This window comes from Tamandua tetradactyla, chromosome 9, assembly GCF_023851605.1.
Source record: "Tamandua tetradactyla isolate mTamTet1 chromosome 9, mTamTet1.pri, whole genome shotgun sequence".
Taxonomy (NCBI): Eukaryota; Metazoa; Chordata; class Mammalia; order Pilosa; family Myrmecophagidae; genus Tamandua; species Tamandua tetradactyla.
Genome location: NC_135335.1, coordinates 46,899,690 through 46,924,896, shown reverse-complemented (window position 1 = coordinate 46,924,896; position 25,207 = coordinate 46,899,690). Strand labels below are relative to the sequence as shown.

General features: G+C 37.9%; 1 protein-coding gene and 1 long non-coding RNA gene across 2 annotated transcripts in view; one reads left to right on the top strand and one right to left on the bottom strand.

Annotated features, from left to right (window-relative positions):
• Window positions 1-59: 59 nt before the first annotated feature.
• On the bottom strand, window positions 60-22,294 carry LOC143646087 (uncharacterized). The gene is made up of 3 exons (XR_013157268.1): window positions 22,150-22,294; window positions 20,700-20,777; window positions 60-778 (listed from the first exon to the last, which is right to left on the bottom strand). It is a non-coding gene; the product is annotated as an uncharacterized LOC143646087 (long non-coding RNA).
• Window positions 22,295-22,363: 69 nt separating this feature from the next.
• LOC143647086 (uncharacterized) overlaps window positions 22,364-25,207 on the top strand; it is a 54,807-nt gene continuing 51,963 nt past the window's right edge. The window contains exon 1 of the mRNA XM_077116710.1: window positions 22,364-22,480. The gene's annotated coding sequence lies outside the window, so the exon portion shown is untranslated. The remainder of the gene's footprint in view (window positions 22,481-25,207) is intronic.

Sequence of the window (25,207 nt, the reverse complement as noted above, 5' to 3'; positions counted from 1 at the left end):
CTTCCTTCCTTCTCTCTGTCTTTCCTTTAAAAAAAAAAAAAAAAAAAAAAAAAAAGAGTCATTTATCTTCGGGGCTTTAGAAAGCAGCAGTCCCACCTTTTCCAAGGGCCTACAGAGCAGCCCACCTCTCTCCAAGTGCAAGCTTGGAGGACACTGGAAAGATCACCTTTTTCTCGGCTCTACCCTCTCCAAGCATCAGGGCTGCACCTGGGCTCTCTGCCATCTCCGGTACACAGGCTCAACCCCTCCATGTGGTGGCGGCTCTTACAGCAGTCACAATTATTTCTTAGTTTTAATTATTTTTAAATTCTGAGATGCTGTTCTCTTTGTGTATAATCTGTAGTTCCCTGGATTTCTGGGTATCTGTGTGACAGAGTTCTGCAGCTCTGAAAGTCAGCATTACTCTATACAGGTGAGGTAATTCATAAGAGGGACCTCAGTATTATTGCTGTATTTCCTTACTGAAATGACTTTATGAATTTGTGCACTCTCAAGAATATGTAAAAACATGCTTTCTAGAAGAGGTAGTGAAACAAAATGTCTGCTGCATCTGCCTTGTCCATTCCCATGGTAACTCCCACCCTGCAAGTTCTGCTTCTGTACTTCTCTCCTGCTAGCCTATATAGTCTGGAGACAAAGGATATTTGGCACTCAGACTTTGGACAGAAGTCCTCTGAGCCTGCTGGCAATAAAATGCTTGTCCACTTCTCAGAGGCTCCGGTGCTTTCTCGTGCGGTATTAGGCGTTTTTCTCTATGTCACAGGTACTGTTAAAGAAGCTGAAAAAGAGATTAGATTTCAATTAGAGATATGAATGAAGCAGATATGATTAGGACTAAGGTAAATCAGAATACAAGGTAAAAGATATTGTTTGTATTTTAAAACTTCAACTTCCATATGAGACCAAAGGAAGAGATGTTTATTTTGTTCAAAATTTAAGTTTTCTATAGCACACTATCTAATTTAACCTACCTGGTCAGTTTATTTAAACACCCTAATTACATGGAACCTAGAATAGGGAATGAGATCTTGTTATTCTTTACAGGTAAATGTAATACCCCAATACATTCCAGAGGATTTTGAGCAGAAAATAAAAGAAGCATTTGCAAAGTCCCTTGAGGGACTGGAATAAAAAATGAAGAAGTATTAAACTTCCCCACCTGGGAAATTCCTGATACTCTCTAAGCATTAGGGACTCCCAATTTAATAAGCCAAGCCTTCAATCTTGAAGTTTGCCCTCATGAAACTTATTTCTCTAATGGCAAAGCTACATCTACTTATAATTATGTCTGAAAGTCACCCCCCAGAGAACCTCTTTTGTTGCTCATATGTGGTTTTTCTTTCTAAATGAAACTCTGTAAATAAACTGACTGCCATCTCCCTACATGAGACAAGACTTCCAGGGATGTAACTCTCCTCCGCAACATGGGACATGACTCCAAAGAATGAGTCTGGCCCTGGCATTGTGGGATTAGCAATGCCTTCTTGACCAAAAGAGGGAAAAGAAATTAAACAAAATAAAATTCAATGGCTAAGAGATTTCATCTAAAGTTGAGAGCTTACTGTCAAGTAAGCTTCAGCCACATATTAAAAATTGCCATACTATGCCAAGCCCCAACCAACAGTATTCTTGAAAACCATATAGAATACTTTGAGTTCTATCTAAGACTCTTTACAAGTTTTAGTTATTCACTTTTTCAGAAACCTAAAGCATTCAGATGGCCTTTATGCCAAATAAGCCCAGAAACACAGAGATACAGCCTCTCCATGAACATCAACCATTTTCATTCCTCTACGCCACAATATCGACACCCCTTTTCAACATGAAGAAGTTAGAATAGTCATTGTTCAGATATCGCTTAAGGTTAAGAGAATGATCAAATAAGAGGAAGGAATTGTAACCGAGGAGTGAGGATTTAAAAGTTGGGATTTAACAAATAATTATAGCAATTGAATCATTATGTAGATATTTTAGTTTCTAGTGTATTAAAATAGCCAGAAGGAAATACCTGAAATTGTTGAATGCAACCCAGCAGCCTTGATCTTTGATAATGAATGCATAACTACATAGCTTTTATTTTGTGATTGTGTGATTCTAAAAACCTTGTGACTGACACTCCCTTTATTCAATATATGGTTAGGTGAGTGATAATGTAAAGACATGCATAGAAAGAAAAAAACTAAATGCAGCAAAGACCAACCTGGTAAAAAGGCAATATAAGAATGCAATAGTCCAGACCAAAGCCTGAAAAGTGAGCAAGCTCCTCAAAAGCTTAGATGAACTTCATAAAGAACAATACAAAACGGGACAAAAGGGTGAAACAACTGAAGCATTCATTGACAGATTAATGGATTTACAAACTGTAGTAAATACACAGAATGGAAATATTATTCAGCTAGCAGTAAATATAAATGAAATTCTGATACATACTAAACATTTGTTTGAACCTTGAAAATATTATGCTAAGTGAAACAAGTCAGACACAAAAGGAAAATATTGTGTGGTTCCATTTATATGAAATATCTGGGGTAGGTAAATTCATAGACAGAAAGTAAATAAGATGTTTCCAGGGGCTGAGAGGAATGGGGTATGGGGAGTTGTTCCTCAATGGGCATAGTTTCTGCCTAGAGTATTGAAAAATATTTGGAAATAGTGGTGATGGTTGTACAACACTGTGAATATAATAACGCCAATGAACTGTACACTTAAAAATGGCAATTTTTGTTACATATATTTTACTATGTAAACAAAATCTCTATGGGGACAAATGAAAAAGGGGTAGAGGAGAAACACTGACATACTTGGTTCACGTTCACAACTCCTTGTCTACAGTTCCAATATGCATAGAGCTCTCAGAACAGATTCATAACAATGAAGTTATTACTAGTCATTATTGATTTAAGTTCATATGATAGTCACAGATTTTGTGGCCAAAATAGTAACACCTTTGATTAGAGTGCACTGCTCAAGAATCCAATGGAAGAAATCCTTTTGTAATAACATGTGGCCTCTAAGTTATAAGATTAAAGATACGGATCAATGTTTATTTCAGGGGATTATTTTAAATGATGGAGAACTGGTTGCCATTTAGAGCAATATTACTTTATTCCATGTCTAAAGAAATTGAGGACTTATGAACAGTGTTCTAGTTTGCTAGCTGCCGGAATGCAATATACCAGAAACAATGGTTTTTAAAAAGGGGAATTTAATAAGTTGCTAGTTTACAGTTCTAAGGCCAAGAAAATGTCCCAGTTAAAACAAGTCTATAGAAATGCCCATTCAAAGGTATCCATCCAGGGAAAGATACCTTGGTTCAAGAAAGCCGATGAAGTTCAGGGTTTCTCTCTTAAGTGAGAAGGCACATGGTGAACACAATCTGGGCTTCTCTCTCAGCTGGAAGGGCACATGGCGAACACGCTGTCACCTGCTAGCTTTCTCTCCTGGTTTCCAGTTTCATGAAGCTCCCCAGGAGGCATTTTCCTTCTTCATCTCCAAAGGTCGCTGGCTCCTGGACTCTCTGCTTCGTGCTACTGCAGCATTCTCTGCTCTCTCCGAATCTCCTTCATTCTCCAAAATCTTTCCTCTTTTATAGGACTCCAGAAACTTATCAAAACCCACTCAAATGGGTGGAGACATGTCATCACCTAACCCAGCTTAACAACCACTCTTGATTAAATCACATCCTCAGGGAGATAATCTGATTACAGATTCAAACATACAGTATTGAGTAGGGATTATTCTGCCTTTACAAAATGGGATTTTGATTAAAACATGGCTTTTCTAGGGTCCATACATCCTTTCAAACCAGCACAAGCAGTTACAGGAATTTAAAGAAATTTATATCTCTGTTCCAGTGGAAAAATGCTTCTTAAACTATTTCATTTGAATATGGAAATATTTTGTATGCTCCTCAAATAAGACAATTTTTTAAAAATATAAGTCCCCCTTTATCCAGTGTATGGTTAGACGAGTTATAAAATAAAAACATGCATGAAAAAAAATAATAGCTTGGGAAAATGGGGGAAAATATCCTACATAAACTACAGATAATAGTTATAATACTCTAATAATCTTTCATCAATTGTAACAAACGTAACTATCAAAAATATTAGAATTACAAAAATGTTATCATTAATTATAGCAAAATTTCCACACACTTCAAGTGTTGGTGATGTGGTGGTGTATGGGAATCCTACATTTTATGCATGATTGTTCTGCCAACGCACAACTTCTCTAAAAAAAAAAGAAAGTAATGATAATTTTTAGATTTTGGACAAACTGTGTAAAGATGTAATTTATTAAAAATAAAACGAAAAAGGTGGGGGGCAGAAAGAGGTATAGGAACAGTGTATGTATGTGATATTAAAATTAATTTTGTGTCTATTGTTAGAGATTTATGACATTAAATTTAGCCCACTGGTAATCATAAAGAAAATACATGATAAATAGTTACAGAAATAAATGAGAAGGGACTCCAAACGGCACAAAACAAAAAATCAAAAAACGAAAGAAAACATTAAAAATTGAGGGTAAAAATATATGACTTACAAACAGCAAACAGCAAAATGGCAGTTTAAAGTTCTGCATTATTAGGATTTACTTTCAGTGTAAATGGATTCAACTCACCAATCAAAAGGCAGAGCTTGGCAGAATGGATGAAAAACAATGACTTAACTAAATGCTGTTTATAAGGCACTCAATTTAAATTGAAAGACACAAGTAGGTTGAAGGTGAAGGGTTGGAAGAAAAATATAACACAAACATGAAAAAAAAGAGAGATGAAGTAGCTAAACTATTATCAGATTAAAACAATCATGAACAAAGAATGCTAATATATATAATAAAGGGGTCACTTAACAATAGACAACAATTATATACATATGCACTCAAGGGCAGAGTGTCAAAATATATGACACAAATATTGAGAGATTTGAAGAGAGAAATAATTAAACATCAATAGTAGGAGATCTCAATATACCACTTTCAAAAGGATAGACCATTAAGAAGAGCAATGAGGAAATAGAAGACTGGAAAGATATTATAAGCCAAATAACCTTAACAGATATTTAGAAAGAGAGAACACTTTATCCAACAGCAGCATAGTATGCTCTAGTGCATGTGGGTCATCCTCCAAGATAGTCCAAACGTTTGATCATAAATGAAGTGTCAATAAATTAAAAAATATAGAAATCATACAATGTACCTTCTGCAACCACAATGAAATGAAGCTAGAAATCAGTCACAGAGGTAGAACTGGAAAATTCACAAATATGTGGAAATAAATTCTTAAACAAACAATAGATCAAGGAAGAAATCACAGGGGAAATTAGAACTACCTTCAGGTGATGAAAATGAAAACACAATGCACCAAAATTTCTGGGTTACATCCAAGGCAGCACTGAGAGGAAATCTGGAGCTTTAAACACTAAAAAAAGAAAGGTTCATCTCCCAAGGCAGATATTGGAGTCAGGACCCACTAGGACCATTCCTCTGCCCTGCACCGGCTGGAGTTGTAAGCAGCCTCTACCCTGGGAAGACACTGGCCTTGACAACCGCAGCCGGACTGGCGCAGTCCCCACAGCAGTGCCTAATGCTGGCGGCGTCCAGACCCAGGGCTGAGGCTCCATGGAGCCAGACATGGGGCCTGGCCCCTCCAGCAGTCCCTGGGTGCCCCCTTCCAGGCCTAGGCCCCTGCTGAGCAAAAAACCTGTGCCAGAGGTGTGGGAAGGGGAGGTTAGGTGTATTCCTGGCATCCCTGAGAAGCTAGAAAGGCAAAGTAAATTTAATCTAAGTAAATAAAAGAAAGGAAATAATGCCAGTAACTTTAGAAATCATTGAAATAAAAGTAGAAAAAGAAAATGATAAAAAGTTAGTTTTTTGAAAAATGAATAAAGCTAATAAATATCTACTTGGACAAATTAAGATAAAAAACACAATAACAGTACTTGCAAGGAAAGAAGGGAACACAATTAGACCTGAAGTCATTGAAAGAAAAGTAAAGGAAGATTATGAACAATTTCATGCAACTAAAAGAAACCATTTAGACAAAATGGAAGTTTTCCTTAAAACACAAAAATTACCAAAACTATCAGAGGAAATCAATAATCTGAATTGGTCGATGAATAAAATCAACTTATAATAAAAATTTTTCATATGGAAAACACCAGGCCCAAATGATTTCTGTGCTGAAATTTATGAAACTACAGGAAAAATAATGACAATCATTCCCAACCATTTCAGAGAAATAGAAGAGAAGGGAATACTTCAGAACTATTTTTATGAGATAGACTAAATCTTAATAATGACAACCAGGCAATGATACTGAGGAACAAGGCAAATTTTGAAGTTGAAAAATTTTTTCTATCTTGATTGTGGTGGTGGTTTCATGACTGTTGGCATTTGTTAAACTCGGATCATATATCAAAAAAGGGTAAATTTCATTGTATGTAAATTAAACCTCAATTAACTAAAAAATGTGGGAAATACATCCAATGGACTATTTTGCAGCTATAAAAAGGAATGAAGTTCTGATAATTGTGACAACATGGATGAATCTTCAAGATATCATATTGAGTGAAATCAAAGATATAGAATATAGATTAAAAGGGGATGGGTGGGGGGTGCGATGGTGTCTCAGCAGGTAGAATTCTTGCCTGCCATGCTGGAGACCCGGGTTCTATTCCCAGTGCCTGCTGATGCAAAAAAAAAAAAAGGTAAAAGGGGATTGGTGAAGGTGCATGGGTAGTTCAGTGGTAGAATACTGGCCACCTTCTATGTGGGAGACCCAGGTTTGATTTCTGGACCATGCACCACCACAACCCCCCAAAAAAGGGGGAGGATACGTGGGGATAGGAAATAGGGAGGGAAGTCTTAAAAAAAACAATTAATTTGACTTCCGGAGAAGATGGCGGCTTAGTAAGACGCGCGGGTCTTAGTTCCTCCTCCAGAACAGCTACTAGGGAGGTAGAGGCGATACAGGGCAGCTCCCAGAGTCACGACAGAGACCAAGAGGACAGCGTACCCCATTCTGGAGCGGCTGGCTGGCTGGGAGAACCTCCCCCGGTGAGATCGCCAAGGGGAGCGGGCTTCCCCGGGCCGGGGCGGCAGGCGGCCGGAGTCCCTCCCTCCCTCCTTCCGGGGCCGGCTGGGAGAATTGGACAGGCGGTCCCCTCAAGCCGCAGCGGCTGGTGCCCCCCCCCCACGCGCGGCCCCCAGGAACAGCTGGGAGAATTGGATCGGAGATCCCCAAGCCGCGGAGAACGCCGACCGGGGTCCCTTCCAAACACGTGGCTTCCCGGTCCGGCTGGGAACGGTGGATAGGCACTCCCCCAAGCCGCGGAGGCTAGAGCCCCCCCACCACGCTTGGCGCCCCGGGCCGGCTGGGAAATTTGGACAGGCGCTCCCCCAAGCTGGAGAGGCCGGCAACCCTCCCTGCGCGCGGATCCCCGGGCCGGCTGGGAGATTCGGATTGGTACTCCCCCAAGCCGCTTCGGCTGGTGACCCCCCCCCTACAGCGAGAGTTTTCCAAAGTTAAAGGAGCCACAGCATCTTCTACTGGAGCGTCACGAGCGCCACCTACTGGGCAGGATAAGAAAAACAGAGCCCAGAGATTTCACAGAAAAATCTTTCAACCTGCTGGGTCTCACACCCAGGGAAATCTGATTAAATGCCCAGACACCAGCAGAAAATAACAGATCACGCTCAGAAAATTGAAGATATGGCCCAGTCAAAGGAACAAAACAATAGTTCAAATGAGACACAGGAGCTGAGACACCTATGCTGAATATACGAACAGAAATGGAAAACCTCTTCAAAAACCAAATCGATAAATTGAGGGAGGACATGAAGAAGACATGGGCTGAACAAAAAGAAGAAATAGGAAAACTGAAAAAAAAAAATCACAGAACTTATGGGAGTGAAGGACAAAATAGAAAAGCTGGAAAAAACAATGGATAACTACAATGGTAGATTTAAAGAGACAGAAGCTAGAATCAGTGAATTGGAGGATGGAACATCTGAATTCCAAAAAGAAACAGAAACTATAGGGAAAAGAATGGAAAAATTTGAACAGGGGATCAGGGAACTGAATGACAATATGAAGCGCACAAATATACGTGTTGTGGGTGTCCCAGAAGGAAAGAGAAGGGAAAAGGAGGAGAAAAACTAATGGAAGAAATTATCACTGAAAATTTCCCAACTCTTATGAAAGACCTAAAATTACAGATCCAAGAAGTGCAGTGCACCCCAAAGAGAATAGACCCAAATAGGCGTTCTCCAAGACACTTACTAGTTAGAATGTCAGACGTCAAAGAGAAAGAGAGGATCTTGAAAGCAGCAAGAGAAAAACAATCCATCACATACAAGGGAACCCAATAAGACTATGTGTAGATTTCTCAGCAGAAACCATGGAAACTAGAAGACAGTGGGATGATATATTTAAATTACTAAAAGAGAAAAACTGCCAACCAAGACTCCTATATCCAGCAAAATTGTCCTTCAAAAATGAGGGAGAAATGAAAACATTCTCAGACAAAAAAGTCACTGAGAGAATTTGTGACCAAGAGACCAGCTCTGCAACAAATACTAAAGGGAGCACTAGAGTCAGATACGAAAAGACAGAAGAGAGAGGTATGGAGAAGAGTGTAGAAAGAAGGAAAATCAGATATGATATATATATATAATACAAAAGGCAAAATGGTAGAGGAAAATATTACCCAAACAGTAATAACACTAAATGTTAATGGACTGAATTCCCCAATCAAAAGACATAGATTGGCAGAATGGATTAAAAAACAGGATCCTTCCATATGCTGTCTACAGGAAACACATCTTAGACCCAAAGATAAACATAGGTTGAAAGTGAAAGGTTGGGAAAAGATATTTCATGCAAATAACAACCAGAAAAGAGCAGGAGTAGCTATACTAATATCCAACAAATTAGACTTCAAATGTAAAACAGTTAAAAGACACAAAGAAGAACACTATCTACTAATAAAAGGAACAATTAAACAAGAAGACATAACAATCATAAATATTTATGCACCGAACCAGAATGCCCCAAAATACGTGAGGAATACACTGCAAACACTGAAAAGGGAAATAGACATATACCATAATAGTTGGAGACTTCAATTCATCACTCTCATCAATGGACAGAACATCTAGACAGAGAATCAATAAAGAAATAGAGAATCTGAATATTACTATAAATGAGCTAGACTTAACAGACATTTATAGGACATTACATCCCACAACAGCAGGATACACCTTTTTCTCAAGTGCTCATGGATCATTCTCAAAGATAGACCATATGCTGGGTCACAAAGCAAGTCTTAACAAATTTTAAAAGACTGAAATCATACACAACACTTTCTCAGATCATAAAGGAATGAAGTTGGAAATCAATAATAGGCGGAATGCCAGAAAATTCACAAATACGTGGAGGCTCAACGACACACTGTTAAACAACAAGTGGGTCAAAGAAGAAATTGCAAGAGAAATTAGTAAATACCTCGAGGCGAATGAAAATGAAAACACAACATATCAAAACCTATGGGACGCAGCAAAGGCAGTGCTAAGAGGGAAATTTATTGCCCTAAATGCCTATATCAGAAAAGAAGAAAAGGCAAAATTTCAAGAATTAACTGTCCACTTGGAAGAACTGGAGAAAGAACAGCAAACTAACCCCAAAGCAAGCAAGAGGAAAGAAATAACAAAGATTAGAGCAGAAATAAATGAAATTGAAAACATGAAAACAATAGAGAAAATCAATAAGACCAGAAGTTGGTTCTATGAGAAAATCAATAAGATTGATGGGCCCTTAGCAAGACTGACAAAAAGAAGAAGAGAGAGGATGCAAATAAATAAGATCAGAAATGGAAGAGGAGACATAACCACTGACCTCAAAGAAATAAAGGAGGTAATAACAGGATACTATGAACAACTTTATGCTAATAAATACAACAATTTAGATGAAATGGACGGGTTCCTGGAAAGGCATAAACAACCAACTTTGACTCAAGAAGAAATAGATGACCTCAACAAACCAATCACAAGTAAAGAAATTGAATCAGTCATTCAAAAGCTTCCTAAAAAGAAAAGTCCAGGACCAGACGGCTTCACATGTAAATTCTATCAAACATTTCAGAAAGAATTAGTACCAACTCTCCTCAAACTCTTCAAAAAAATCGAAGTGGAGGGAAAGCTACCTAATTCATTCTATGAAGCCAACATCACCCTCATACCGAAACCAGGCAAAGATATTACAAAAAAAGAAAACTACAGACCAATCTCTAATGAATATAGATGCAAAATCCTCAACAAAATTCTAGCAAATCGAATCCAACAACACATTAAAAGAATTGTACATCATGACCAAGTAGGATTCATCCCAGGTATGCAAGGATGGTTCAACATAAGAAAATCAATTAATGTAATACACCATATCAACAAATCAAAGCAGAAAAATCACATGATCATCTCAATTGATGCAGAGAAGGCATTTAACAAGATTCAACATCCTTTCCTGTTGAAAACACTTCAAAAGATAGGAATACAAGGGAACTTCCTTAAAATGATAGAGGGAATATACGAAAAACCCACAGCTAATATCATCCTCAATGGGGAAAAATTGAAAACTTTCCCCCTAAGATCAGGAACAAGACAAGGATGTCCATTATCACCACTATTATTCAACATCGTGTTGGAGGTTCTAGACAGAGCAATTAGACAAGACAAAGAAATACAAGGCATCAAAATTGGAAAGGAAGAAGTAAAACTATTACTGTTTGCAGACGATATGATACTATACGTCGAAAACCCGGAAAAATCCACAACAAAACTACTAGAGCTAATAAATGAGTACAGCAAAGTAGCAGGTTACAAGATCAACATTCAAAAATCTGTAGCATTTCTATACACGAGCAATGAACAAGCTGAGGGGGAAATCAAGAAATGAATTCCATTTACAATTGCAACTAAAAGAATAAAATACCTAGGAATAAATTTAACTAAAGAGACAAAAAACCTATACAAAGAAAACTACAAAAAACTGTTAAAAGAAATCACAAAAGACCTAAATAGATGGAAGGGCATACCATGTTCATGGATTGGAAGACTAAATATAGTTAAGATGTCAATCCTACCTAAATTGATTTACAGATTCAATGCAATACCAATCAAAATCCCAGCAACCTATTTTTCAGAAATAGAAAAACCAATAAGCAAATTTATCTGGAAGGGCAGGGTGCCCCGAATTGCTAAAAGTATCTTGAGGAAAAAAAACGAAGCTGGAGGTCTCACGCTGCCGGACTTTAAGGCATATTATGAAGCCACAGTGGTCAAAACAGCATGGTATTGGCATAAAGATAATATATCGACCAATGGAATCGAATAGAGTGCTCAGATATAGACCCTCTCATCTACGGACATTTGATCTTTGATAAGGCAGTCAAGCCAACTCACCTGGGACAGAACAGTCTCTTCAATAAATGGTGCCTAGAGAACTGGATATCCATATGCAAAAGAATGAAAGAAGACCCGTATCTCACACCCTATACAAAAGTTAACTCAAAATGGATCAAAGATCTAAACATTAGGTCTAAGACCATAAAACAGTTAGAGGAAAATGTAGGGAGATATCTTATGAAACTTACAATTGGAGGCGGTTTAATGGACCTTAAACCTAAAGCAAGAGCACTGAAGAAAGAAATAAATAAATGGGAGCTCCTCAAAATTAAACACTTTTGTGCATCAAAGAACTTCATCAAGAAAGTAGAAAGACAGCCTACACAATGGGAGACAATATTTGGAAACGGCATATCAGATAAAGGTCTAGTATCCAGAATTTATAAAGAGATTGTTCAACTCAACAACAAAAAGACAGCCAACCCAATTACAAAATAGGAAAAAGACTTGAACAGACACCTCTCAGAAGAGGAAATACAAAAGGCCAAAAGGCACATGAACAGATGCTCAATGTCCCTGGCCATTAGAGAAATGCAAATCAAAACCACAATGAGATATCATCTCACACCCACCAGAATGGCCATTATTAACAAAACAGAAAATGACAAGTGCTGGAGAGGATGCGGAGAAAGAGGCACACTTATCCACTGTTTGTGGGAATGTCAAATGGTGCAACCACTGTGGAAGGCAGTTTGGCGGTTCCTCAAAAAACTGAATATAGAATTGCCATACGACCCAGCAATACCATTGCTAGGTATCTACTCAAAGGACTTAAGGGCAAAGACACAAACGGACATTTGCACACCAATGTTTATAGCAGCGTTATTTACAGTTGCAAAGAGATGGAAACAGCCAAAATGTCCATCAACAGACGAGTGGCTAAACAAACCGTGGTATATACATACGATGGAATATTATGCAGCTTTAAGAAAGAATAAACTTATGAAGCATGTAATAACATGGATGGACCTAGAGAACATTATGCTGAGTGAGTCTAGCCAAAAACTAAAGGACAAATACTGTATGGTCCCACTGATGTGAACTGACATTCGAGAATAAACTTGGAATATGTCATTGGTAACAGAGACCAGCAGGAGTTAGAAACAGGGTAAGATAATGGGTAATTGAAGCTGAAGGGATACAGACTGTGCAACAGGACTAGATACAAAAACTCAAAAATGGACAGCACAATAATACCTAATTGTAAAGTAATCATGTTAAAACACTGAATGAAGCTGCATCTGAGCTATAGGTTTTTTTTTGTTTGTTTGTCTGTTTGTTTGTTTGTGTCTTTTTTTTCTTTCTCCTTTTTTTTACTATTATTAGTATTTTTATTTTTTTCTCTATATTAACATTCTATATCATTTTCTGTTGTTTTGCTAGTTCTTTTCCTAAATCGATGCAAATGTACTAAGAAATGATGATCATGCATCTATGTGATGATGTTAAGAATTACTGATTGCATATGTAGAATGGAATGATTTCTAAATGTTGTGTTAATTTCTTTTTTTTCTTTAATTAATAAAAAAAAAAAAACAATTAAAAGAAATTTCTGAGTCCTGGAAGACAGGGGGTCTGAGGCCAGAACCATAAATTGCCTCAAAAAGTGAGCGTCAAGGGCAAAGAACCTTGGAGACACTGAGGCACAAATTCCTATCAGTGATATTAAAAGCTTACACTGATGGTAGCCTCTCTCCCTACATCCAGTGTTCTAACTGCTGGCCCCTCTTGGGTGCTTCAACCACAGAGGAGAACCGAAAAGTGCTGAATGGAAATCCCTTGGTTAGTGCCCAAGAGAATAATGTAAGATCCTCAACACCATCTGGTAGTATTGGGCCTTTGAAAAAGTAGGTAGAACTTGAGTGACAGTGACAAAGTGATTCCTCTCCAGATTAGCCAGGAATGAGGACTAGATAACAGAGGCGGTAACCATCTGTTTTGCTCAGGCATCCAGATTTCACACCCCTTTAAAAGGAGTTCAGGTTGTCTGATAAATTCAACTTCAGACTTCTGGCTCCAATCAAGAGAGGTAATTCCCACTCTTCACTAGTCCTCTCTATTACAGCAAAAAATCTTGGATATCATGCAACAAATATAGGAAAGACTCTAAAAGGAAAAAGTGACTTGGCTAGGGGCCTCAGGACTTGAGGGAAAATGTGGTGGTGAGTTTCTTGTGCTTCCTGTATTTCCCAAGTGGGGTGCTAGAGAAACCCGCAACCCAGAAACAACAGATGCAGACAAACAGGCCTGGCCCTCTTGCCAAATAACCAAGAAAACACACAACAAAAATGTTTTTGATAATACCCACATGCCCAAACACCAAAGGAAAGGCTGTCAAGTGCCGAACACAGGGACCTGTGTGACCCCCCAGCTGGCAACAAGCCGGAGTGAGGCATCAGCAGTTGGTAATCTGCTTTTGTTGGGGTGGTTTCAGCATAGCCCATCAGGAACTGAACTTTCAACCTCACATAGCAACAGTAAGGTGGAATGACTCAGGAAAAGGCAGCACTAGTTAGCCTTTTGCATCCCCTCCCTCTGCCTACTCCCTCCCTGGTATCAGCAAGACTAAGCAGAGAGCTGAACATTCCATTCCACTTGACAGTTACCAGACGGGGGTGAGACAGGAGGGGGAGAGGTGGAACCACCCAGGGCTCTATTTTGTGATGGGGTGGTGTCAGGTAAGTCCAGCAGGGTGCTGTACTCCAACTGCACTTTATATACTACACTTTAACAGGGTGACTCAAGCAAAAAGAAATTATCAGTAGAATCTAGGGTCATATAACAGAATATCTAGGGTCAAGGGTACAATGGAAAATTGTTTGTTATACCAAGAGGTCAGAAAATTTAAACATGAATGAGAGAAGACAAGCAATAGATGACAACAATTGAGATAACACGGGTGTTGGAATTATCAAGAAAAATTTAAATTGTAAATTGTAAACAAAGTGTAGATCAGCTTTGAGTCTCTACAATGTTTGGTTAAACCTGCTATCAAAATTAATTACAAATATTTTCATTTTCAATAGATAAATCTCAAAACAATTGAAACCTCTGGGTACTTTCTTAAATTCTGCCACTTCTTTGGAGCAAATAATATACAATTTTGGTATTTCAGCAATCAAAATTTGAAAAATGCCTAAACTAACCCCATTTAACTGACTCAGGGCATTTCAGACTTGAAAAATATTTATTTTGCTGTTTTAAGTCAATTTTTGATTTGGGTTTATACCCTACAAAAGCATGTCATATACATCATCCTTTGATTTATTTGAGGCCTGGGATTTTATTGACATCAACAATTCACCCCAAAATTCATCCTCATTATATGAACCCACCAAATCATTGGGTTACTTATGGGAAAAATGGGATGGTGTGTAAGATGGCTTGATCAAATTCTAGGGCCAATAACACAAAGCAAAGAAGACAGTAACTAAATATGTCACATGTTCAACCTAATGTAAACGTTTACAAACAATACACAGGCAGATCTGGATTTTGTCTTATCCATAAAGCAGTAATTACTCAATAACTGTACTGACATGAAGGCATGTTTTATATTTCTTAGAGAATGTCATTTAGATAGTAGCCAACTGATCACTGAATAAAATCTCTCCCTGAATATAAATCTTGAAAATACAACCTGTTCCAGGCTTGCTATCAATGGCATTCTATCTGAGACTAATAAAATCTGAGAACCAAAGCCTGAGAGAAATTGTTAACAGACTTGCCTTATAAGAGTTATTAAAGGAAATCCTTCAACTTCAAAGGAAATGATAACAGACAGTAATTTAAATCCATTGGAGGAAGCAAAGAGCAACAAAAATGAGTAAACTATGCGTGTAAATATGAAAGACGACATATACAAACTTTTCCTCTTCTTTCTCTTAATTTCTTTAAAAGACATAAGATTTCAGGATTAGCCTGAAGTAGTGTGTGATAAACTAAAATTAATGTTGTAATCTCAGAGCAACCATTATGATAGTAAAAATTATGTAGTTAAAAAAAGGGATTAAAATGGCAAACCAAAACTAAAAATATTTAACATAAAAGAAGGCAGAAAAGAGAAACAGAAGAACAAACACACATGGACACACAAACACACAACCATAAGGCAGACAGAAAATATAGCAAATGGAAACCATAACTGCACCCATTTACTGTAATTACATTAAATATGAATGGTCTACCACTCCAATCAAAAGGCAGATATTATCAGAAAAGATAAGTAAGCTCTAACTACATATTGTATACAAGAGACATCTTAAATTCAATAAAATAAATAAATTGAAACTAAAAGGTTAGGAAACATATGCCATTCAAATAGTAACTATTATGTTTGGGGTAACTGTAATTGATATCAAAGTCGACTTTAAGGCAAGAAATATTACTAGAGACAAAGAGGGAAACTCATAATAATAAAATGAGTATTCATCAAGAAGTCATAACAATTATAAATGTATGCACTTAACCATGGAGCCCCTAAACCACAGAGCAAGAAATGACAGAATTGAAAAGAGAAGTAAACAATTCAATAATTGCTGAGGTTTTAATACTTCACTCTCAATAACTGATAACCACTAAACTGAAATTCAACAAGGGTAAAGAAGATATGAAAAAAACTATCAATCAATTTGATTGACACCTATAGAACACTCCACTCAATGGAAGACAATTTTTTTAACACACAGGGAACACTATTCAAGACAGAGAATATACATGTTAAGCCATGAAATGCACTCAATAAATTTTAAAACACTTGAGGATGTTCTCCAAATGCAATGGAATCAAATTAGAAATGGCAAACAGACAGAAATTAGGGAAATCCACAAATATTTGGAAATTAAACAACATACAGCTATATAACTTATAAGACTAAAAAGAAACCACAGGGGAAATTAGAAATTATTTTGAACTGAGAAAAAAAATTAACAAAAACTGATGAAATGCCACCAAAACAGTGCTGAGAAGAAAATGTACAGCTTTAAAGACTTGTACTAGAAAAGGCTCATAAGTGTAATCTAAGATTTTACCTTAAGAAGTAGAAAAATAATAGCAAATTAATCCCCGTCCCCCAAAAAGAAGGAATTAATAATGAGTAGAGGTGAATCAATAACAAACAAAACAGAAAAATAATAGAGAAAGTCAATGAAATCAAAAGTACTTTTTGAAAAGATCAAAAAAGTAAGTGTTAGGGTAGAGGGTCCAGGGGGAAAAGAGAGAAATAGAAGACAAAATTTATAATTTTCAGGAATGAGAGGTGGGATATGCCAGTTTGAAAGTATTATGTACCCCAGAAAAGCCATGTTTTAATCCTGATTCAATCTTGTAGAGGCAGCCATTTCTCTTAATCCTGATCCAATGCTGTAAATTAAAACTTTTGATTAGATTATCTCCATGGAGGTGTGGCACGTCCAGTTGTGGGTGTGACCTTTGATCAGATGGAGATGCAACTCCACCCATTCCCACTGGCCTTGATTAGTTTACTGGGATCTTTTAAAAGAGGAAATATCTTGGAGAGATTCAAAAACAACAGAGCAGTGCTGACACAGACGCTAACACTTGGAGAATAGAGACACAGATGTTTGGAGATGCTTGGAGCCCAGCAAATGTCACCATGAGATGTTAAGCAAGTCAGAACCTGGAGAGAGCCAAGAGAAGCCAAGAGATGAAAGCCAGCCCTGGAGAAGTAAAGTGAGGAACTCCCACAGGAAGAGAGGCTGAAAGCAATGGAGCCCAGAAGCAAGGGACCAGCAGATGCCAGCCACATGCCTTCCCAGCTGACAGAGGTATTCTAGATCCACCAGCCTTTCTTCTGTGAAGGTAACCTCTTGTTGGTGCCTTAACATGTAAACTTGTATCTTATTAAATTCCCCTTTTTAAAAACTGGTATATAGCATTCTGGCAGCTTGCAAACTAACACAGGGGAATATCACTAATAAACCAAGAGAAATTAAAAGGATGATAGGGTAATATTATGGATAACTTTATGCCAAAAACTAGATAACTTAGATGAAACAGACACATTGGTAGAAAGACATACATTGCCAAAAGTATCTCAAGAAGAAAAACAAACTAGTAAAGGCATTGGATTAGCAATTAGCGATATTCCCACAAACAAAAACCTAAGGCCAGATAGCTTTATTGGTGAATTTTATCAAAAACTTAAAGACAAAATACCAAACCTATGCAAACACTTTCAGAGGGAACACTTTCTAACTCATTCTTTGAGGCCAGTATTAGCCTGACAACAAAGCCAGGAAAAGACATAACAAGAGAAAATACTACAAACCAACATCCCTCATGAACACAGGTACAGAAAAGTCTTTAAGAAAAAAATAGGAAACCAAACTCAGCAACATATAGAAAGGATAAAATAGCATGACTAAGATTTATTCCTGGAATGCAAGACTGATTTAACATTTGAAAATAAATTAAGGTAATACACCATATTAATAAACTAAGGAAGAAAAATCTTATCATAATCTCAATAGATGTAGAAAAGGCATTTGACAAATTCAACATTCTCTCATGACAATAAACAATAATGATAACACAGCAGCCAAGATTTATTGAGCACTAACCCCATGCCACTCTGTGCAAATGCTTTTTATTTAGGTAAGCTGCCTGAAAATTTCACAGGTGAAAAATGGCAATTATGACTTGCACCTAACTCATGATTTTAAATGCTACACTCTGCTGAAACAGCAAGGTGTTTTCAGAGTGAAGGTTTGTTAAAGCCCCCAGAATTCACTGCTGATAGAGGCAGATAAAATTTGTAAACTGGAAAGAATTTATGCACAATTTAGCTCATTAGGCTTCTACCAAAAACAGTGTTGATAGGAAAAGGGATGGGAAAGTAGGAATATACTGAGAAATTGTCCTAATAAAAAAGATTATTACGTGGAAGATACTTCTCAAGAACCAGGCAGCCTTACATATGTCCTTGAACAATATTACAGAATTCAAGAAGTTTTAAACTTAGAATTTAATTATTTCTCAAAGTAATTGCATGTACAGTACTTTTTATGGCCTCAGTATGATATAAGGCTGTAATAAAAATGACAATGGTCACTTTAATCTGAGTCTATTCCTTAACTGGCTTGTCCTCCTCCAGTGAGGAAACAGATTTCATAAACTTGGGACTTGAGCTCTTTCACTTTTTCTTCTCCTCACTTACATCCTGGCTGACTCAATCCCCTTTAAAGCTCTCATCTTAAAAATTACCTCCAGAAGCCCTCCCTGTGGATTCCTGCAGCACTTGTATTTTAGTTTTATCACAGCATTCATTGCATTGTACCATAATTGCTAAGACTTGTTCCCATCTCCCACTAGACCACCCTTATTCAGCTTTGTATCTCCAGCATGCATTATACTGCCAAGCACAGAGCAGGTATTACATAGTGAGTTGATGAATAAATAAGTGCATTTTAAACTATAGTTTTATATTCTTAAAAAATGTCTCTACAGAGTTCAGATGACCCATATAATTGGCCAGATGTTTTCAATTTTTATTAAACATTAAACAAATAAATTACCATCTTCATAAGAAAACCTATGCAAATGTCCAGTATGTAAGAGATTGATGTGAAGCTACTCAGGAGGAAGGAGAGGTTAGAAGGGGAGGGGCGCCTGAGGGAAGTAGATGGGCCTCAAGAGGAGCCCTTGGAAATCCGAGTACTTCAAGAATCCAGTTTCAAAACCATAGCTTTAATCTATTACATAAAGAAGAAAGATAGTCAATAAAAATGAATACAGATGGGACAGAAATCCTAGACTAAGCTTGGGAGTCAGGATCAAGGGATTGAAAAAATCTTCTAGACCAAAAGGGGAAAGAGAGAAACGAGACAAAATAAAGAGTCAATGGCTGAGAGATTTCAAACAGTGTCAAGAGGTTATCCTGGAGATTATTCTTACGCATTATATAGATATCACCTTTTTAGTTAAGGTATATTGGAGAGGCTGAAGGGAACTGCCTGCAAATGTAGAGCTGTGTTTCAGCAGCCATGTTTCTCGAAGATGACTGTATGATGATACAGCTTTCACAATGTGACTATGTGATTGTGAAAACCTTGTGTCTGATGCTCCTTTTATCTATGGTATGGACGGATGAGTAAAACATATGGATTAAAAATAAATAAATACTAGGGGGAACAAATGTTAAAATAAATTTAGTAGATTGAAATGCTAGTGATCAATGAAAGGGAGTGATAAGGGGTATGGAAAAAAATAGAAGAAACAAAGGCTAAAATATATTGGGTAGATGGAAATACTAGTAATCAAGGAGATGAAGGGGTAAGGGGTATGGTATGTATGAGTTTTCTTCTTTTTTCTTTTTATTTCTTATTCTGAATTGATGCAAATGTTCTAAGAAATGATCATGGTGATGAATATACAAGTATGTCATGATATTGTGAGTTATTGATTATATACCAAGAATGGAATGATCAAATGGTAAGAATGTTCATGTTTGTATGCTGTTATGTTTAAAAAAAATGAACACAGGAAAAATACACTGTGTACTTTTACACTTTCCATGTTGGTGGCTGTTTTGCTTTTCCTTTCAATTAAGTCTTTGAGAGCCTCCTGACTTAGGACATGTTAATTTAAAAAATAAAATAAAATAAGAAAGCCATCATGGGTAGGAAGAATCCTTAAAATTACAAATCAAAATTACTCTCATTTTATTTTTTATTCTACTCACCATCTAAGGGCTAAAATGTTTTCTCTGTATAAGAACAACCTGAATTAAATTGAAAATACTAAAGCCCTTTTGAAATCCTACTGTTCCCAAAGCCTAATTGATCAAGTTTTACAACAACTGACCAGAAATCCAGAAAAACGAAAAAAGGAGTATACTATGATTTACTGTTTAAGAGACTCTGAATGTGGAGTCTTCATCTATTACAAATATGGATTATAAAGAAGCCAGAGAAGAATGACTGTAGAGGCTTAAAATGTATGCTCAAATGTCTAAAGTTTCTTGCTTTAAAATTTCAAAACTTTTGTGATACAAAACCATCAATGAAATGAGAGATTGCATCAAGGAATTTGTTTTGGAAAATAGAGACAAGCCACATTTACTGTATTTTATAATAAATACATAAAATAATAAATGGGCAGACTTCATTCTGGAATTTGGTTTAAATAGTAGCACTTTAATAACACAAATCGTTCAGTATTAGCCTGTTTTTTTTTTATCAAGTCACTGAAGTATAAGCAAAAAATGTACTCACATCATCTGCAATGCCAAAGTTAAGATGTCAAATATTTGAATACAACAGTTCCAAATAACTAAAACAACCCTGGATGACCTACAAAAGAAAAATTAAACAAAACAAAGATAAATTGATATTTCCTATAGCCATTCCACAGATGTAGCCTAGACAGGAAAAAGTAAATGCTTTAATTAAGCATGAAAAAAAATCCTCCGTAACTAGAGAAAACGTAAAAATGCACCCTATATAAATACAAAGAGTACTGCCCCAAAATTAAGAGGCAATAACTAAAAATAAAAAATATATACACCTGATATTATCAAATTAGCAGATTCTTGTAGGAGATTTATATACTAATTGCAGTTGAACTCCCCTTTCACAGTTTTTTACCCATGCATGGGTGGCCCTAAAACATGGATAAAAATAAAACTACCTACCCAATATTAATGTTTCCATGCTTCATGAAAAGGACAATTTGACACAATAAAATTGAGCTTTAATATGTTAGAAAACTGTTTGATCCTCTGCATTAAATCATTTATTTGAAAGTAAAACATAAAACCACCGGTATATACTGGTAGAGGACCCCCCCCCCAACTACCAGTCTTTTCTTTTGATCTGGGAGCTGCTGCAGAGATGAGACCTCCTCTCCAAGGAGCCTCAGGACAATTCCTGTAGGCTGGGTTTCTGAGCTCCATTCCTGGACTTCCGAGGCACTGCTGGGCAAGGGGTCATTCCTGCCAGCAGCACTGGTAGGGGGAGAGAGAAGTCTGGGATCCCCGACTTTTCCAGTTGCGTTCCCATCGACAGTGCCTCAGGCACTGGCCTCCAAACCCGTCTTCTAAGATAGCGACTACGGTACACCTAGCTCCAGCTCCACAAGATGCCCATCATTTTACCCTCATGGGCTTTCGCCTTTATGAAAACCCTTTCTGATCATATTAGAAGCGTCTCAGGAGAAAAAGGAGGCAAATTTGCCGTATTTAACAAGAGATCTTCTCTATTATATTCTAAACTTTGCCAGGGTTGGAAAGAGACTTCCCCAACTGGGGAAGCCACTTTCTTGAGGTTTTTTCCTGGGCCAGCAATCTCGGTTGCCTCGGCTTACTTGTTTCTCCCGGGTCGGAAAACGGAATTCCAAGCTTGGGACTGGGTCCACCACATGGCAACTACTCAGAGCAGATTTTCCAAAACCACGTATGACTACGCTGAGCCTTTTTAAAGCATTTAAGGGAGTAAGGGGACTCTGCCTGCAGACCCTTCACGACGGAATGACTTCACACGCCCCGTCAACTGGGTTTAAGTTCTATCTACTGTGTTTGTCATAGAATCTACGATGCTACCAGTTTTAAGATGCATATTATTTCTTGAGTCACCAAGAAAGAGAAAAGGCGCCCAATTCTGCAAAAACACTATTCACTGAGACATACCCTGACTTTTTAGAAATGTTAAAATGCAAAATACGCACCTCAAAATCGATTAAATATGACAGTTCTTTCCTCGTTTTTCTCACCTTGATGGTTTACGGAGCTGGGTTTCTGAGGCTGATTAGGATCCTTCAGTCTGGGAAGGCGTATATCACGCCCCTCCCCGCCTCACTGCAGAGTGTGAGTGAGACGACACCGGAAGTGCGTTCCTCCTTCCAGTCGCCTGAATAAAGGTCTATTATCGCGAGAGTTCCGTGTTCCCGGGGACTTCTGCCAGCGCCCAGATCGCTTGAGAGCGCTAAGGGAGCAGCAGCCCCGGGTGCGTGAGGGGTCCGTGATGGACGCAAGATGGTGACAGCGACCATAGCTCTGGTGAGTTTGCTGTTCCCGACGGCCTCCCCCTCAGCTGACGGGAGCGGCTGTCTGGATGGGCCTTTGAAGCGGAGGGTTCCTCAGAGGTGCGGCGGCCGCTATCGGGCGGGTGTGAGACCACGCGGCCCTTTAGTCGTTGTGGGGACGGGGCGGGAGGAAGTGCACTGACAGCTCCCTACCGCGGATACCACGTAAAAGTATTTTAGTTTAAATCGTAAAAACCAACTTGTAGAGGTGTTGTCGTTCTAATACATTATGATTTCAAAAAGATGGTAGTATTAAGAGAATTGTGAGTAATTTCTCGCAAATGCTAGGTGAAAGTACTTGTATTTGTTTATTGGATTGCTATTTCACTTTTCCTTGTGGTTCTTATCGATTTGCATACATTTTAATGATTTGATTAAAATTTCCCAAAGGGGAGTTCACCTTTATTTTGAAAACTTGGAAGGGTTATCTGATGACAATAAATCTTACTTGAAACCTTAATGTACATTAGACAAAATTCTATGTACTTTGAATGTAGTAACTCATTATTTCTCACACAGTATTACTTAGGATGTGTTCTAGTTTACTATCTGTTGGAATATGATATACCGGAAACAGAAAGCCTCTTTTTTTTAATTTATTTTTATTTTTATTTTTTTTATTTTTTACATGGGCAGGCACTGGGAATCGAACCCAGGTCCTCTGGCATGGCAGGTGAGCACTCTGCCTGCTGAGCCACCGTGGCCCGCCCTCTTTTTTTTTTCTAAAGTGAGCAGGCACTGGGAACCAAACCCTGGTCTCAGTATGGCAGGCAAGAACTCTGCCACTGAGTCACTGTTGTCCCAGAATGGTTTTTAAATGGAGAAATTTATTAAGTTGCAAATCTACAGTTCTAAGGCCTTGGAACTGTCCCAACTAAAGCAAGGCTATTGAGATGTTTAATCTAAGGCATCCAGGAAAAAATACCTTGATTCAAGAAGGCTGATGATGTTTCGGGTTTCTGTCTCAACTGTAAGAGCACATAGTGAACATGGCAGCGTTTGCTAGCTTTCTCTCTCAGCTTCTTGTTTCTTGAAGCTCCCCCAGGGGCATTTTCCTTCCTCATCTCCAAAGGTCTCTGGCCGCACAGGCTCTATGGCTCTTTCCAAAATGGTTCCCTCTTAAAGGGCTCCAGTAAGCAACCCCGCCTTGAATGGGTAGAGATACACCTCCATGAAAATCATCTAATCAAAAGTTGCCATCCACAATTGAGTGGGTTACATCTCCATAGATATTTAAGAAACTCCCCCCTAGCAATACTGAATAAGGATTAAAGAAAATGGGTTTCCTGGGGTCCACAAATTCAAGCCAGCGCAGGAGGTAATCATAATTATTGTTCACGATGATAGATGAGAAATCTTAGGCAAAGAGAGGATAAGCAAGATGAAAAATTCTCACAGTTATCAACAGTTGCCACTCAGAATCATCGCAGGGAGTCTCAGATTATCAGCGGTTATAAGCTTAAGTAATAGTTAGTGCCTCTTAGTGTTCCACTTTACATAATGAAAAATGAGAGCCTACAAGGCTGGGTCACCCCAAAACTCTCACCTGTGGGTTAAACCCTCAACAATTCAGCAGATTGTCCTGCCTCACCTTTTGCAAAGAATAGGTTTTGAGTTAGTACAAAAACAGTTGTGTTCTCTTTAACATTTGGAACTTGCATTTCATTTACCTCAGCCAATTCCCATTTTGAAAGATACTAACATCCTAGTTCTATGAGACATGGTCCTCATCATTTGTTTGAGAGCAAGTATGATGTTACCTGAGAACAGGGCCATCCAGAGCAGCTGCACCATTTTACATTCCCACCAGTAGTGAAGTAGTGTACCTATTTCTCCACGTTAGCACAGTGTTGAATAACAATAGTGACACTGAGCATCCTTGTCTAGTTCCAGGGCTCAGAGGGAAGACTTACAATCTTTCTCCACTGACTATGATGTTAGTTGTGCATTTATTAATGTGGTATATTACATTAATATATTTTCTGCTGTTGGACCACCTTTGTGTACCTGCAATAAAACCCACTTAATCATGGTGTTTAATTCTTATAATGTGCTGCTAGATCTATTTCCAAGTATTTTGCTGCAAATGTTTATATATATTAGAGAAATTGGTTTGTACTTTTCTTTTCTTGTAGTATCTTTGCCTGGTTTTGGTATTAGGGTGATCTTGGCTTCATAGAATGGGTAAAGAAGCTTTCCTTCCTCTTCAACTTTATGGAAGAGTTTGAGCAAGAATGATATTAATTCTTCTTGGAATATTTGTTAGAATTCACCTGTGAAGCTATCTGGTCCTGGACTTTTCTTTGTTGGGAGATTTTTGATTACTGAGTGTTCTAGTTTGCTAGCTGATGGAATACAATATACCAGAAATAGAAAGGCTTTTAAAAGAAAAAATTCATTAAGTTGCAAATTTACAGTTCTAAGACTGTGAAAATGTACCAATTAAAGCAAGTCTATAAAGATGTACAAATTAAGGCACCAAAAATGTTACCTTCACTCAAGAAAGGGTGATGAAGTTCAGGGTTTCTCTCTCAACTGGAAGGAACGTGGCAAACATGGCAATGTTGGTTAACTTTCTCTCCAGGCTTCTTGTTTGATGAAACTCCCTGGGGGCGTTTTCCTTTTTCATTTCCAAAGGTCTCTGGTTGCATGGGCTCTTCTGGCTTTCATGGTTCTGAAACTTTTTCCAAAATGTTTCCTC